General features: G+C 41.0%; 3 pseudogenes; all 3 read left to right on the forward strand.

Annotated features, from left to right (window-relative positions):
* Positions 1 to 380: 380 nt before the first annotated feature.
* Positions 381 to 499, forward strand: LOC135032969 (5S ribosomal RNA; annotated as a pseudogene).
* An 11613-nt stretch (positions 500 to 12112) lies between these two features.
* Positions 12113 to 12230, forward strand: LOC135032975 (5S ribosomal RNA; annotated as a pseudogene).
* Positions 12231 to 12336: 106 nt separating this feature from the next.
* On the forward strand, positions 12337 to 12454 carry LOC135032970 (5S ribosomal RNA; annotated as a pseudogene).
* The last annotated feature ends 4371 nt before the right edge of the window (positions 12455 to 16825 follow it).

Raw genomic sequence — 16825 nt, forward strand, 5'->3', positions numbered from 1 at the left:
GCTCTATTCCCTATGTATGCAGGGCGCTATACAATTTAGTTTGTTTTGTTTTTCTGCCTTGCACAAAAAAGAATACATATGTGCAATCTATATCTACATGTATGAATTTACCTGACGCTGCATATTTTGTGACGGGGTTTCTTTTCCTTAGGGAGAGTAACCACTATTCCAATCTCCAAAAATAATATTTCTCCTCTTTTTCATTACTTACTACTTTCCGTAGACTCTCATCCACGATCCTAGGATGTACTTTGCCACTGAGTGACAACTGTTTCACCCTGCCTAACGTGGGAAGCAGATCTACACACTATATGACTTTATCTTCCTAAATCTCCACTCTACCATCTTTATATAGGTGCACTCTCATTGGTAGATAGCCTCTCTACTATCATACCACGCTGCTAATGCCCGATCTCGTCCAATCTTGGAAGCTAAACAGCGTTGGGCCGGGTCAGTACCTTGAGAGGCGACTCCCTGGGAATACCTGGTGTTGTACAGTGGGGACTATTCCCCTTCTTTTGAAGGGTGGACACCAACAGCAGTATCACCACTATTTGATTCTTTCACAAACTTTTTTCCTATCCTTGCCGCGTTCAGATCGTGTCAATATAGATATTTCTAACTCTGCACAATATGGAATAACAGGTGAACACTCAATTGCTCACTATTTAACCATATTCAAGTGGTTCTCCAATACACACTATTGACCTCCCTGGTCGGTCTCATTAATACAGATTATCTGTACTGGTCAGGAGAAACGGGTGTCAGACTATCAAGTGTCTGCAGCCTTTCTAATCCTTCCTGTGTGATTTAACAGACCAGAACATTTTATATTTTCTCACGTCTTTTTTATACTTATACTCTTTCTTGGATCGTTGAGGGGTTATAATTTTTAATTGTTGATTAATAAAAATTAAGTTTTTACTATTACCAATAACCGAAGAATTCCTCTCTTTACAATCACAAGAGTGCGCCCACACAAGAGCTTTCTTTCTCTCCTTTCGTTAGTATCTGTACTTTCTAGCTATGGGCGCACCACCAATAGGGACTATATTTTGAAAGGTTTAAATTTCCTTTCCAATACTATAATTGTCCATTTGTTGGTTTCTTATAATTCTTACAATTTATAACATACCGGTGCACGGTCGCTTCTTGTGTTTCAAAGTCCAAAGAGGTCAGGACACTGTCTCAAAGCTATTGCTAGCAGTTTCAGAGCCAGTGCAAATAGGAGAGGTGGCAGGGGACAACATTATGTTGCTCCTCTGTATGTAAAAATGCAAAGAGAGGTAACCATTGCCTAACACTTGAGTATAGGGACACAATATAGAGACTGCAACAAAGCTATATAAGGGTCTGGGAAACAAAACTGTCTAAGGGTCTTGAAAAGGTGGTCCCATGTGACCTTATCAAAAACTGTTTAAGCATTTAATGACAGGAGGACCCCAGGGTCTGGGTTCCTAAACAGTTGAAAATGCTGCATGAGAATCAGGACCTTGCAGACAATTGTTACGGAATGCCTCCCCCTGACAGAGCCAGTTTGATCATCATGAACTAGGTTAGGGACAATACATTTCAGCCGATCCACCAGCATTTTCATGAGAATTTTTATAGTCTGAGTTCAGTAACAATATTGGTCTGTATGAAGCCAGCAGTTCCGGATTTCTGCCTGCTTTAGAGAAGACTTTAATCAATGTAGCATTGAAGTAGAGGGGAGCGGAACCACTAATCAGTATGCATTATAAATTGGGTCTAAGTAGGTATAAGTTTAACTCTAAAGATTATTTCAAATTCCCAACTAAGTCCATGAGGACCTGGGGCTTGATCCGGTTTCAATGAAGTAATAACTTTCCTGACCTATATATGTATATATATATATATATATGTGGAGCAATAGAGGATAGCGCCTAGGTACACCCGATAGGACACTTTATAAAATAAAGTTATCGGAATTATTAATTATCCTATTTTAATATAATATGACACACCTCATATGTGAATGAGTGGCAGCTCTCGCACAGTATAAGGATAGAGATCAGAAAATGAAGTAAATAAGAGCGCCTAGTAGTGTTAGTGTGGAAATTTATATAAAAGATAACTTAGCTCAATAAAACTTTCAGCCTGATGATTCTCAGAGGTAAAACATGTAAAAGAGAGATAAAAAGCAACGTAGTGTGTACTGTTTTCAAACGTTTTTCAAAGATACAAGCATTAGGAACTTTGCTGGTTCCAATAATTTGATGTAATAAAAACAGTAACAATTTATTAAACAATAATCCTGTCACAACCACAGGTGGTAGATAAAAGCAATTAAAAGAATATATCTCGTCTGATCATAAATGTAGGTAGCACACGTACAAAATCAAATATTATAAACAGCTTATCTGTCCGCATATGGAAAAACCATAGATAAAGGGAGTATTCAGGCAGATTCTCTATCTGTAATAGCAGGTATCAAACGTACAGGATTAGAATAAAAAAACAGCTTATCTGTCCGCAAATGGGAAGTCCAAGGGGTAAGTATAAAGTTCCTGTACCAACGCGTTTCGTCCTTTGCATGAGGACTTCATGCAAAGGACGAAACGCGTTGGGACAGGTACTTGATACTTACCCCTTGGACTTCCCATTTGCGGAGCCTGAATACTCCCTTTATCTATGGTTTTTCCATATGCGGACAGATAAGCTGTTTATAATATTTGATTTTGTACGTGTGCTACCTACATTTATGATCAGACGAGATATATTCTTTTAATTGCTTTTATCTACCACCTGTGGTTGTGACAGGATTATTGTTTAATAAATTGTTACTGTTTTTATTACATCAAATTATTGGAACCAGCAAAGTTCCTAATGCTTGTATCTTTGAAAAACGTTTGAAAACAGTACACACTATGTTGCTTTTTATCTCTCTTTTACATGTTTTACCTCTGAGAATCATCAGGCTGAAAGTTTTATTGAGCTAAGTTATCTTTTATATAAATTTCCACACTAACACTACTAGGCGCTCTTATTTACTTCATTTTCTGATATATATATATATATATATATGTGTGTGTGTGATGTCAGATTCCAAGCCCTCCAAAGCTCTGAAAGGTGTAATTGTTCACACATATAAAGATATACCCAAATATGAGGAGGCAGCACAGTTAGAAGAGGCTCCACTTTGGTCCAAAGTGTGCGAGGCCACCGCGTTGAAGTCTTCCCCAATTATAATTCAGGAATATACGAAAGCATATAAACTGGTAGACAATGTTCTAAAAAAAAGCGTGTATCATACGTGTTGGGAGCATAGACAACAGAAGACATACTATCAGGAGTTGAGAGACACATCTAAAAAAAGACACTGTTTATTAACATCAGTTATTGCAGAGTGATGATATGAGTAACTGCAGTACTAAGATGGTCACACCTCTGGATTTAGAATTGCAGGAGAAATAAGCTAATATCTTATATTCTCATTTAATCAATTTCTCATGTTCCACGTCCGTGCAGTGGGTTTCCTGAAGCAGGGTGACATCAACCCCATAAATGATTCAGATAAGTGAGAGTCTTTATATGTTTGTTTGGGGATTAATGCTTCTCATGTTAAAGGTACACATTTTAAAATGGTTAATTGTAACATCAGTATAAAGGGTGTAAAGGTGACGACATCACCATCAGAATAGGGTTCTGGGATGAGGGAGACATTTAGAAGATCAAAACGCGCAGGAGCAAGTTCCCTATATGCGGAAAAGAACTTATACCAAACCAGAGGCGGAAAGGGAGAAAGGACCGACAGGAAGGGCATGGGAAGGAAGATGTATACTTAAAAAAAAAAAGGGCTTGGGCTCAGGAAAGCCATAGATATCCATAGCGGGCTGAAATTACCCCAACACTGAAGGGGCAATCCCAGGCCGCTATAGATACAGGGAGCATATCATCTGAGCCCTAGGGACTGACGCTGCACTAGAAGTCTGCATTAACAAGAGGAGAAAGTCATGTAGGAGGTCCCCATGGACTATCTGTGAACACAAAACCTGACTCTTCAGCTACTTCTTATCTTTTTTCACAGATGTTTTGGAACAGCTCTTAATTTACCGCTCTGTGGTTCTCCACATCTTGCCACTTGACTCAGTCAAGCTGATGGACAGTGTTTTGCCTTCTCCGGAGTCTGGATGTTTGTTCCTTGGCACCTAGAGAAACTTTTTGTAGAACCCTTCTAGCACCACCCTCAGGAAGTCCAAACCTATAGTATATTGCTCTTAAATGTTCCCTCAACATTACAGCACATGTCTGTGTAACTTTGCCTGGCTCACCTGGCCCGCCATACCTGGATGGGCAAAGTTACATGTACTGGGCAGACAGCAGGAGTGAGCAGCAGAGGAAGACAGGAACAGGTTTTACATAGTGAGTGTTAAAATATTTAAAAAATCACTACTGACTATTTAGAAATATTCAGTAATCTATTTGTAGGAGATGCAAACAGAAACAACTGTCCACCAAGCACAGCTCTGGATGACGGACAGCTCCTGCTGTCTGCACTCACAAATCTAAATTTCTAAAGATGTGTAAAGGTGCATACACACTGAGCGCTTTTCCCCCCTGCCCAGCGATGTCAGCGGGGGTGAACGGCTTTCCATAGCAGGGCGCTATGGAAAGCCGTTCACCCAGCTGCTCATCTGCTGGTAATACCAGCAGATGAACGGCGGCCGCCGGCGATGTAGCGGGGGCGCGCATCAGTGCTCATCGCTTATTTCTGGGGCATACACACACTAGGTGGTTTTGAGCTGAAAGCAGCTCACAACACCAAAAGTGAGCTACTTTCAGCTTAAAATTGCCCAGTGTGTATGGGCCTTTAGTCTCACTCACTACACAAGTCACTACATACTGTGCAGTCTTTCCCGCTTACATTACAGTGGAGGCTAGATCAGTACCATGCTAGTGATTAAGCTCTATTGGGAGGTGTATGGTGGTAGGAAGATAGTACTGACTTGTAAAGACTTTTAAAACAAAACCGCAATGCAATAATGAGGAAAAAAACTGGCGGTAAGGGCGGTGGGGAGGGCAACCTGTGCCCGTGGGGAGGGCGATTCTGGTCAACCATTAGATATGGATCTGGCCACCGGAGTTCTGTGACCTTTATAAAGACACTTGGGCCCAGAAACCCCAAGATAAAGCATTGTTCCTTCTTATGAATTTGATGCAACCAGCTGCTTGAATGTGCGTTTCTTTTATGTTTAATGGGATTATAAACCCTCTTTTCTGTAAACACAGCCAGTTTCACAAGTTCGGCATTTGATTGAGTGTGAGGACACTGCCAGCCAATCATATGCCGTTCTCTACGCTTCTGAATGCCCAATTGTCTTTAAGCTGTACAACTGATTCTTGTTAAAGAGTTAAGAGGTGCCTGTCATGTCAATTATTGTGTTGTATTAATTCCCAAGACACAGAACAGTAATATACAAATGTCTGACTCAATTGTTTATTTTACTCAAATGAAATTCAAATGTTATCAAATTGTATTTAAAACTAGAGAAGCTTTGTAAGAGATCAAAAGAAGCAAATCATAATATGTAACAGTCACCATCAATAATCAATACATAGTAATATCCCACCAAAGCTTGGCTACGTATAATACATATTTATTACTTTATACCAAAATGATTATATATAATGATATGTTTTCTCTTTTAACGTTGTGGAAAGATGAAGCTCAACCTAATCTCACCCAACCATGTGTGTAACAGATGGTTTGTCAATGCGGTATAGATACTCTGCCGGATGGAAATAGCCAAGATACAGTAGTACACAGAATCTGGGATTGTGTCATTATGGTAGTGTCCTCTTTCTCCATGATGACTGAAACAATGAGTGTGTTTCACCCGCAGGTCAAAGCCCTAGAAGAATAATGAGTCGTGTTCAGAAAAATCATGATTTGTTTGAATAAGTTGTCATTAATGTTAGAACCAACAGTATGTTGTGGCACAGCATGCCTCAAAATAACTATCTCCAGCCATAATATGGAAACATTTGTTTGAATGGTATCTAGAATGCCCAAGGCCAGCACTATCATTAGACAGCTGCTTTGTAACAGAAATCAGTTTATATAAGTGGCAATGTAGCACTCCTCTCTAGCAGGTCAACAAGACAAGCATATTTAATAACGTAAAGTTACAGTACACAAGAACAAGGGGAGAGAACCTTACTGAATAAATAGAATGCATTAAGAAGACCCTGGTGCATGAATACATTTTGGCTGGTGGAGTTAAAGGCAACTATTAAGGCTGTCGGGATTTAGCAGGTCTATCGAGGTGCCACCACGTCCAGCCGTGTCACTCCCTGCTGTTTAACTGCAAACACTATGTTGAATGACAAGTCATTTTGGACGATATATTCTGTGACAGCAGCAGAAACTGTGTTTTCTGCTGGCTTTTCACACTAGTGATTGCCTCAATCCAATAAGGGTGAGTGCTACAGGTCATGGGGAGTGTGCTGAGCACTAACTGGAGAAACTCATCACATGCTCCTCTAGTATCTGGATAAAAGGTCAACCCTAATTAGGACGACAGTCAATGGGTCAACCCCATATGGTCCACATGCATTAGGTCAACATGGTGAAAAGGTTGACATGGTCCATACTGTAGGTCGACGGGTACAAAAGGAAGATAGGTTCAAATGGTCTAAACACCGTATAGTAGATGAAAGTTGTTTTTTTTTTCATCCTTTACCATCCACGTGGACTGTGATAGGGAATAGTAACCTTGCCTGAAGTTCACTCGCCATGTTTGGGGACACGGTACACTAATTGGGGTCACATGTGGTTTGAAAACAAAATAGCACAAAAAAAGTAAAAATCTTGTGTCTGCCTTTTTTGTGTAGACCATTTCCTTGATGACCTTTTGTATCGTCGACCTCCCTTACCCACCGATCTAATGACCATGTTAACCATATGGAGTCAACCTATTGACTGTTGACCTAATTTGGGTTGACCATTGATCCATTCCCACTCCTCTGACCCCACTCTGTTGGAGAAGAGTCAGGTATGTAGTGGGTACTGTATGTCACACTGCTGGGTAAGTGAGGGAAAAGCTTACAATAGTGTGTTTCATCATTACTGTGATGTGTGTCAGTAACTTTTATCAATAACAGTAATACTCTGGGGGGACACTGGTGGGTAAGACAAATGATGGTGGACAGTGGGGCGTGTAAGAGAAAAGCTAGTAGGCAAGGGATGACTTTATCTGTGGGCAGGAAGGACTATACTACTACTATTATTATTATTATTATTATTATTATTACTATTATTATTATTATCCGTTTCAAATATAGCGCAGCATATTCCATTGCATTTTACAATTTGAGACAAAAGCTAGCAGGCAAGGGGCATGTGACATATCCTGATGTGCAGGGGGCATTTGAGACAAAATTTATGGGCAGAGGGGCATGTGAGAAAAGCTGGTGGGCAGAGGAGAGGGGCATGTGAGAAAAGTTGGTAGGCTGGGCCAAGTATAGTGCGGGTAGTGAGGTGGAAACTCTGCCCTAGAAACTCAGTGTTTGCTGTTCATTGCAATCACTGATTGCTCAATGAAAGCGTTTTACAATTTGCAAACCAGATAAAATGTAATGTGAATGAATCATGTGTATCTGTTTATTTAATAGTAGTACTGTTATTTGATTAACGATTTGATAATTAACTATTTAAAGTGCAATATACCAGATGACTCTACTATGCGTGAAATGCTTATGATAATCACGCCCATATGAGTTTGTGTAAATATGGTCCATGCTATCACAGCGTTCTGACAACCGATGCGATCAAGCTTAATGTGAAACGTACGTCATCATAAGCCTGGACGTACACTGTTTCCAGGTGCGTGGAATCTATACCCGGCCCGGCATCCAGGTCTATGAGCGGCTCCCTGCACGGCGCTATGGACATTTCAGCAGCTACTATATACTGCAAGCAATCAATCTCGTGAGGTACTCAGAGCATCTCATCCCAGAGAGATCACTTACCTCCTCTAAAATGTGCAAGCACAACAGGGGAGGAGGTGATTGATCTCGGTGACTGCAGAAGCTGCTCGCTCTACATCTATATTCCGTTTTGGCGCTGGCATTTTTCTGCTGCTCTCATTGTCTCCATTCACTGCCCTGAGGCACATGTAAAAGTAGAACTGGGGATTCTCCTATAGCGCTGGAACATTTATCTATCAGAAAAAAAGAGTTTACCTTTGTTGATTGTACTAACAAAATGAATTATCACTATATTTAACTACTTCTGTATTGATTCAGTCATGATCTCTTGTATATATGTTTATTTTTATTTGTATTTGGTATCAGAGGCATAGGACTTGTCTACCATCTGATTTATGCTTATGCAAAGGGTTTCTCTATACATATTGCTCACCAGCTCACAGTGGGTTAATACACCAGAGGCTGAATTGTTTGGCTTATTGCTGTACTATGGTGGTCATTCCGAATTGATCGCTAGCTGCAGTTGTTCGCAGTGCAGCGATCAGGCAAAAAAATGGCTGTTCTGCGCACGTGTATGCGGTGCAATGCCCTCGCGCGTCGTACAAGCACAATAAACAATGTAGTTTTGCACAGGGTCTAGCAAAGCATTTCAGTCGCACTGGTGGTCGCATGAAGTGGGAGTTTCTGGGTGTCAACTGACCGTTTTCAGGGAGTGTTCGAAAAAATGCAGGCGTACCAGGAAAAACGCAGGCGTGTCTTGGCGAACGCTGGGCGGGTTTGTGGTGTCAAAGCAGTAACTGAACAGTCTGAAGTGATCGCAAGCGCTGAGTAGGTTTTGAGGTACTCTGCAACTGCACAAAAAAACTTTGTAGCCGCCCTGCGATCCATTCGTTCACACTTCTGCTAAGCCAAAATACACTCCCAGTGGGCGGCGGCATAGCATTTGTATGGCTGCTAAAAACTGCTAGCGAGTGATCAACTCGGAATTACCACCTATATTTTCCCAGCAACAACGTTGCATTTTGAAGCATACCCATTTGGATTACTCAATAGTGTCAAATAGTATGAAATCAGATACGAATGGATTGAATCATACTTGCCCTTTGCCTACTCTGTTCGCTTTTTTCTAACTAGTAACAAAATTATAGCATTGGTTCCTGTTTTATTTGAACTATTTGCAACAGTGGTAAACTGTAAAATACACATACTGGGATTGCTGAATGGTGCCACGCTAAGTGTACCTGCTTTTTCATAATATTTTAAGCGGCTTCAGGATCGCAATTTATAACAGGAAACGCTCTATTTATTCTGTGTTCATACGTGCTGACCTTTATATGTTTCTTTTGTATGTCAGTGGGTTGTGCTGTATCACAACACGTTGATTATATTGCTTTACAGAAATTGTGTTATCACAGGATACATTGCAGGAATTTAATTATTCTGTTACATATGTGCTGACCTTTATATATTTTTCCTATAGGTTAGTGAGTAGCGTTCCGTTACAAAGACTTTTATTGTATTTAATTATAGGAATTGTGTCATTACAGATTATAATGCAGGCAACAATTACAAATATTACAATGAATGTACGATGTTGAAGCACACAGCAGGGAGCGGTCGATCACAGGTTTACTGGAGATCAAAATCCAGTATTTAAAGGATCTCATTAATTGGATAATAGAAACCTGTATAAAACTTTTTCATATTTTCACTTTGCTGATAGAAGTTATTTTTGACGGTTCTTCCTATACACCCCCATATGTAAAGAAAAAATAAAATTATATTTATTTGGGTGATATTATTATTATAGGATATTACTAGTATTATTGTACATATGATTAAATCTTTTCAGGCTGACAATCGATCATCCTATGTTATGCCTACTAATAATTACTTTTTATGAAATATAGTATTAAAAGTTAAGTTTTAATTAACTAATGTAACAATACTAAAAGAGTGCGCCACACATTAAGCCTTCTTTGACTAAAGCCCACTAGTGGTTTTTGCCTAAAGGGCCCCATACACTGGAACGATTATGCCCGATTTCAGCCCAATTCAGGCATTTGTGCCGATATATTGGGTGAAATCGATAATTTTGGCTGTGTATACGATCCAGTCCGATGCGCGGCCCCGTGAGCAACGGATCCTCCAGATTGAACGTGCTGCATTCGTAATATGTCGGACTTCGCAGGCATGGCTGGGATCGGCCAAGATATATTGTATGCAAAAGGACAGCATACCATGTATCTTGGGCGATCCTGTGCCCGGGAGGCTGACGGGGTGATCACCAGCAATCGCCTGGTAGTGTATGGGGCCCTTAAATCCCTAAACTCTGATTGCACTTTGCTTAATAGCGCACCTCCAATTAGGGTCGGATCCTTTCCCCCCCCCCTTTTCCCTCCACAACCCCCCCTCACCAATTCATCCCACTCTCAATCCCATCCGGATCACACTACACACACATTTTCTCCATCCAGCATCTACATTGTCTTTCTCTATTTCAGGGCATTAGGGCTCCACATTCACATCATAATACCAATCTATTGCCATACCCAGCATCACTCACTTATTTCTACCACTTCAGACGGCCCTTTTAATCACCATCCCCCATCTTCCCCATTTTCTCCAGGTTCTAATCACTAACATATTTCCCCATCTAATCACACATCACATGTCCTCCCCTTCACACACACGTCACACTTTACACACCCATTTCCTCCCCCCTTTATTGTCCCCCCTTCATTTGCTTCCCCATCCCTTCTTTTTCCCCCCGATTTCACCATCCACTAACCCCACAATGAATTCAATATCAATAGTATTTTTAGTACAATATTTTATTTTACAATATCTTATTTCACATAATAATTCATATTTCACATGTCACATTCACAATTTACCTTTTCTCTTAGTTCTCTTAGTTCTTCATTTACTACTCACTATAATCTATTCCTAATAATGCTCAATATACATATATTTACTAGCATAAGAAAAATATACTTTTTTAGAAACATTCCTTAATCATGACCCTGAATCATATTTTTATTCCATTTCATTCATAACTCTTTCATTCACTTTTACTCAGTTCTTTACCTTTATATATATTTTCTCGACATTTAATACACTATTCATTTATCATTATATCAATCTATATCTTCCCAGTCTTTCATTTTTTTACATGTCTTCATTTTTTTACATGTCTTCCTTTTATTTTATTTTATTTTAATTTATTTATTAAGTTCATGCCTTAATTGATACGCTTATTTCTTCCACCATTAGGATGGATCACTCTGGGGACTTAATTGCTTAAGCATATAGTCATCTGAAGCTACTGATTAGCAATTAATAGGACCCAATATGTCTTTATAAACCTACGCAAGAGAGCCAGGGAGCAGGTGACCAGTGAACGAGCTCTCCCGAGCGAAACGCGCGTCACTTCCAGGTCCGGTGACCTAGGGGGGTATTTATGCCCCTCCATCTATCAGTAGGTTACATGGTAACTCCCGGTTTGTTGCCGGACTCCTTCTCCCTGGCATCTTGTTGGCTCTATCTCTCCAGCAATTTATCTTTTGACGTATGAAGTGTATACAAATGTAAATGTTTTCTGCCAATCAGGGATGTATGGTAATATGTTATGCTTATCAGGTGCCGCATTAGTGTCCAGTCTACATTACTAATTATTTAGATTTATGATCCATTTATGGTTCTAAATAGGTTCAGTCCTTATTAGGATTTATGTCTGTATACTTTCAAGATATCTTGTTATATCTCATCTAACTACCTCTCCCACAAATACAAGTGCTACATTGTTGGATAAGTGATAATAATACACTGCTAACCTTAAGGTTTTTTTTGTGTTGCTGACTATACAAAGCAGTTGCAGAGCATTACGTGAATTAACACAAATAACCAAAAAGCCAGTATTTCTGTATAAAAACATAAAACCTTATGAAACATTCCCATTTACATGGGATTTCTGGAACTCCCTCTCATCCTGTTTAACAATCTTGGGGCTCTGCAATGCAATATGTAAACAGAGCACCAGTTTGTCACACAACAGGACAGCAGAAGTGTTCCTCTATCTTTTTTCCGTCTCAGTGTCGTTTCTCAGATATTTCAGATCAGACAATATATGATCCCCAGTGTCATCAGGTGCGATATATTTACCTGCAGTCAAACCACACTGAGTGTGCCCAACCTCATCTGATCTTGGAAGCCAAGCACTGTGGGCCAGGTCAGTACCTGGGTGGGAGACCACCAGAGAATACCAGGTACCGCAGGTATTTTGATCTAAGAGCACTTAGTAATTTTTATGAACTTTGGGAGTTCCCACAGACCTTTCAGATCTGACAATATATGGTTCCCAGTGTCATCAGATGTGATATACCTACCTGCGGTCAAACCACACTGAGTATGCACAACCTCGTCTGATCTTGGAAGCCAAGCACTGTGGGCCAGGTCAGTACCTGGGTGGGAGACCTCCAGAGAATACCAGGTACCGCAGGTATTTTTATCCAAACCAAGGACATAGGACCTAGAACCAAGCATCATTGTATATTTTCTCTAGCCAGCACTTTACCAGTGATTTGGGTTGAGCCCGGTGTACATTTTCTCTTTCTTCCTGCTATATCTTTATTACAGCATATATCGTAACAAATTAGGAAGAAGAGAATATTTCTCAACATCGGAGATTCATATATTTTTGCTCATTGAGCCACTACGTTAGCATTTTTAATATTCACATCATTTGATGTTTATTTAGATTACTTTAACCTACGAATAATACATATCTTTCACAATTATCAATACAAGTGTGCCCCAGAAGAGAAATATAGTCTTTCTTTTTTCTCTTTGGTTCCGGTACTATACGGGAACCATCTCCCTTACTTTTCCAAGTAGTTTACTGAACTATTTTATGGGAGCACCGCCAACCCAGCGCCGAATACTAATTGCCTATTGGATATATGGCCAAATGTTGGTTTATTTTAGAGCTATAGCTTTAATGATATCAATTTGAATATCAATTGCATAGATAGAGTGATCCTGTGCAGACTCAATCAACCGTTCTTCTATCCCACCCCTTCACCAAACTAATCCCCCCTCCTTCCCCCTCACCAGGCTAATTCCCCCTCCTCCCCCCTGTCACCGGGCTGATTCCCCCTCCCCTCACCAGAACATCAGACCAGGATTGTTCCTCCCTATATCTCCCTCCCATCTTTCCCCTGTTCTTCCTCCTATCCCCCCTGTGCCTCCCATCTTCTGCTGTTCTTGCACCTGTCTCCCCTCCTTTCTTCCTCCCATCTTCCCCTGTTCTTCCCCCTGTATCCCTCCCATTTAGCCCCTATTTTTCCCCTGTCTCTCTCCCATCTTCCTCGCATCTTCGACTGTTCTTCCCCCTTTTTTCCTCCTGTCCTAATAAAATAATTATTGTAATATAGTAATCTAAGTGCTGAGATTTTTCTTTTTCAAGCACACATACATAATACACACACATATATATATATATATATATATATATATTATATACACAGCACTGGTCACGCCCCCATACAAGTAGCCACACCCCTTGCGGCGGCACACAGTAGGCCCTTCAGAAATTTCAGCTCCAGGCCCATGATGACCTTAATCTGGCACTAGGGAGCACAAAAACATTGTGCCTGATTCAGATTTGGTTGGAGTTGCTATCACTGCTGCTTCATTGGAAGCAGCAGTGATAGCACGGTATGGTAATACAGCATGTGGCGTCTATTACATGCAGTAGCAATCCAACCTGTTTCCTAGGATGCTGACAGTCTGCTGCTGTCCTGCTTCCTACTTTGCAGGACTTGTTCGTGTATGCGCACAATGGGTCCTCCTCATGCACAAATTACCAAACACTGTTATTTTTGTGCAGAGCCGGCCCTCGGCATAGGCAAACTAGGCAAATGCCTAGGGTATTTGGTATGCCTAGGGGCACAAGCAGCTTCTGCTGATTAAAATGATATGCGGCATGCCTATATTCTGTGTGTGACTGCGGCTGTATCTGCATACGACATGTTACGTTACACTGTATTCCTGGAAATCACTGTAACATAGCATTTCATATGCAGATACAGTCACAGTCGCACACAGAATATAGGCATGCTGCATATTATTTTAATCAGCAGAAGCTGTTTGTGCATCCTAGCCACAAAGTAATGCAAATAAGATGCATTTTCATCAAAAAAGGCGCCTAACATTAGCAGAGCTGCCAGCTGATTCATGCCAAGCATCTTCTGCAGCATGGCGTATTGAGGCAAGATGTATGAGGATACATCTGTATCCAAGCAGAGGCAGAGGTCACAGTGTTAGTGGCCATGTGAGTGCTGTGTGCGGGTGGGTTGGTAGTACAGTAGTGTTCAGCACGTGTAAGGGGCAATATGTGTGTCATGTGTATAAATGCATTAATAACGTGCGGCATATGTGAAAGGGACATAATGTGTGTCATCATGTGTATACGGGCGTTAATAATGTGCGGCATATGTGTAAGGTGCATTATGTTTATAAGGACATTATTAATGTGTGCCATATGTGTAAGGGGCATTACTGTGTGGTATTATGTGTATAAAGGCATAACTGATGTGTGGCATTATGTGTATAAGGTGCTCTACTGTGTGGCGTAACGTATAGAAAGGGCGCTACTGTGTGGTCTAATGTGAATAAAGAGCAATATAATGTGGTGTAATGTGAAAAAGGAGCAATTCAGTGTGACATAATGTGAATTAGGATTAGCAATGTATATAAGGTAAAGTGGTAATACTGTGTGATGTAACATAAATTAGGGACACTATTACATGATATAATGTGAATAAAGTTGCACTACTGTGCGGCGTAATTTGAATTGCGGGTATTATTGTGTGGCCATGCCCCTTCCCAGCAAGAACACACCCCTTTTTGGGCTGTGCGCCGAATATGCACACTGTTCCTACTTAAAATATAGGAGGTAGGAACATCAAATTGAGCACTGCTTTGGGTGAGGGGTGATGGTGCTGGGAAAGGGGTGCAGGGTCAAAGGCGGAACTAGCGATGGTTCTATGGGGCACCAGCCAAAATCTTGCCTAGGGCATCATATTGGTTAGGGCCAGCTCTGCTTTTGTGCATGAGGTAGCTGATCTGCCAGGATCTGAATGACCCTCATTGTGCCTACCTCGATCCCAGGTACGAAAGTGCTGCCCTCTTCCTGTCCTCCTGGCCTGTGGAGACTGGACTTGTAGTGTAGGGGTTTTTGTAATGTGTTGTTAGAATAGTGTGGCAATGCTCATAACTGGTGGCACATTATGACCGTAACATCACTTTTTTTGCCTTGCACACCCAGAAACATGCGCAGTAAAATAAGTGATGTTGGGCTACTGAAAGTTTTGTCAATGGGCAAAGCCACACATCAAACCACCACATGTTTCTGAATTTAATTACAGTACACCCTAAAAGGGAAAAACTGAAAACTTTAAGAAATGTAAAAAAGTACTGCAGAGGTGGGAGAATGTCCTGACTTTCGTATAGTGAAGCTCCTAAAGATTCTTTTGCGTTTTACCACATCTGTTTAAAGAGCTTAGAATAGTCATGTGCCAAGCTGCGCATAGGGTGGTCCATCGAGGCATGCAATTTAAAACCAAGGTGTTTTATGGTGCGTATCAGTTGCACAAAGTGAATGAGGTCATACGGCTTTCATTTTTCCATGCTTAATGAAAAGCATCAGTGCACTAATATAATAATGTAATGGGTGTGAAAAAGGGTGGCAACTTCGGGCTTTAACACCACAGTGCTGTTCCGTTGGAGCCCCTTTTTCTCACCCAGTAGATTAACTGTTTTTGAGAGTTAACACATAGAATCTGGGGTACGTTCCTGGACCTATGTGTCAACGTGGTTTGGGCACCCGATAACAGGCAATTTATCCGGGATTTCTTTTCGGGTCTGCTCAGACCTGGAAAAAAAAATCCCTGTTAACTGCAGCCTGGCTGCTGCATTTTGGGGCTAATTTAATAGTCCCAGGGGATCAATTTGCCTGCAGTAAATTACTGTGGTGATGGTGATGGGTGTAATATGAGTGTCCGGCATACCGACAGCTGGGCGAGCACTAATGAGCCCCTTGCAGGCTCACTGCACTCGCCACGCTGCGGGCACACACTATTTATTCTCCCTCCAGGGGTGTCGTGGACCACCAAGAGAGAGAATACAGTATGTGTCAGTATGCTGGTGGCCGGGATCCCAGCCGGCGGCATACTGAAGACCACCCGATGCTGATATGTTCCATTTTTTTATTGGATTTGATGACAGATTTTTATATATATGTTTCAGGTCATAGAGGTGAATGTAAAGCAAAGGACAGGTAAAGGTAACGTTGTAAGCTGTATGAGAAAGTCTTTGCAAGAACATTATGGAGACAAACCTGTGGGAATGGGAGGAACATTTATTACACAAGATGGAAACGCAAAGCTCCATATAATGGTAAGTTATGTTCTGAAGGCCCTAATCTGCATTGTGTACTCCTCTCACGCTCTTCCTAATTTAATAGTAACTCATGTGGCAATGCACTTATCTGTTCTTTTGGTGGAAGACCAAATAAACGGATAGCAAACCACCAAATTGTGTGTCACTATCAGCATGATCAGCCATAGCACCCAGTTCATCTTACCTGTGCATTGAGTTATACATGATGTAAGAATTTACAGAGCCAGAAGTGCAGTAGGTGCTTCTCTGGGTAACATACTGTAAGCTTTAAAGTTAATAACCATAAAGGATAGATCTACCATCTATTTCTCTTACGTCCTAGAGGATGCTGGGGTCCATTTTAGTACCATGGGGTATAGACGGTTCCGCAGGAGCCTCTGGCACTTTAAGACTTTTCAACAGTGTGAACTGG

This window comes from Pseudophryne corroboree, unplaced genomic scaffold (genome assembly GCF_028390025.1).
Source record: "Pseudophryne corroboree isolate aPseCor3 unplaced genomic scaffold, aPseCor3.hap2 scaffold_563, whole genome shotgun sequence".
Lineage (NCBI taxonomy): Eukaryota > Metazoa > Chordata > Amphibia > Anura > Myobatrachidae > Pseudophryne > Pseudophryne corroboree.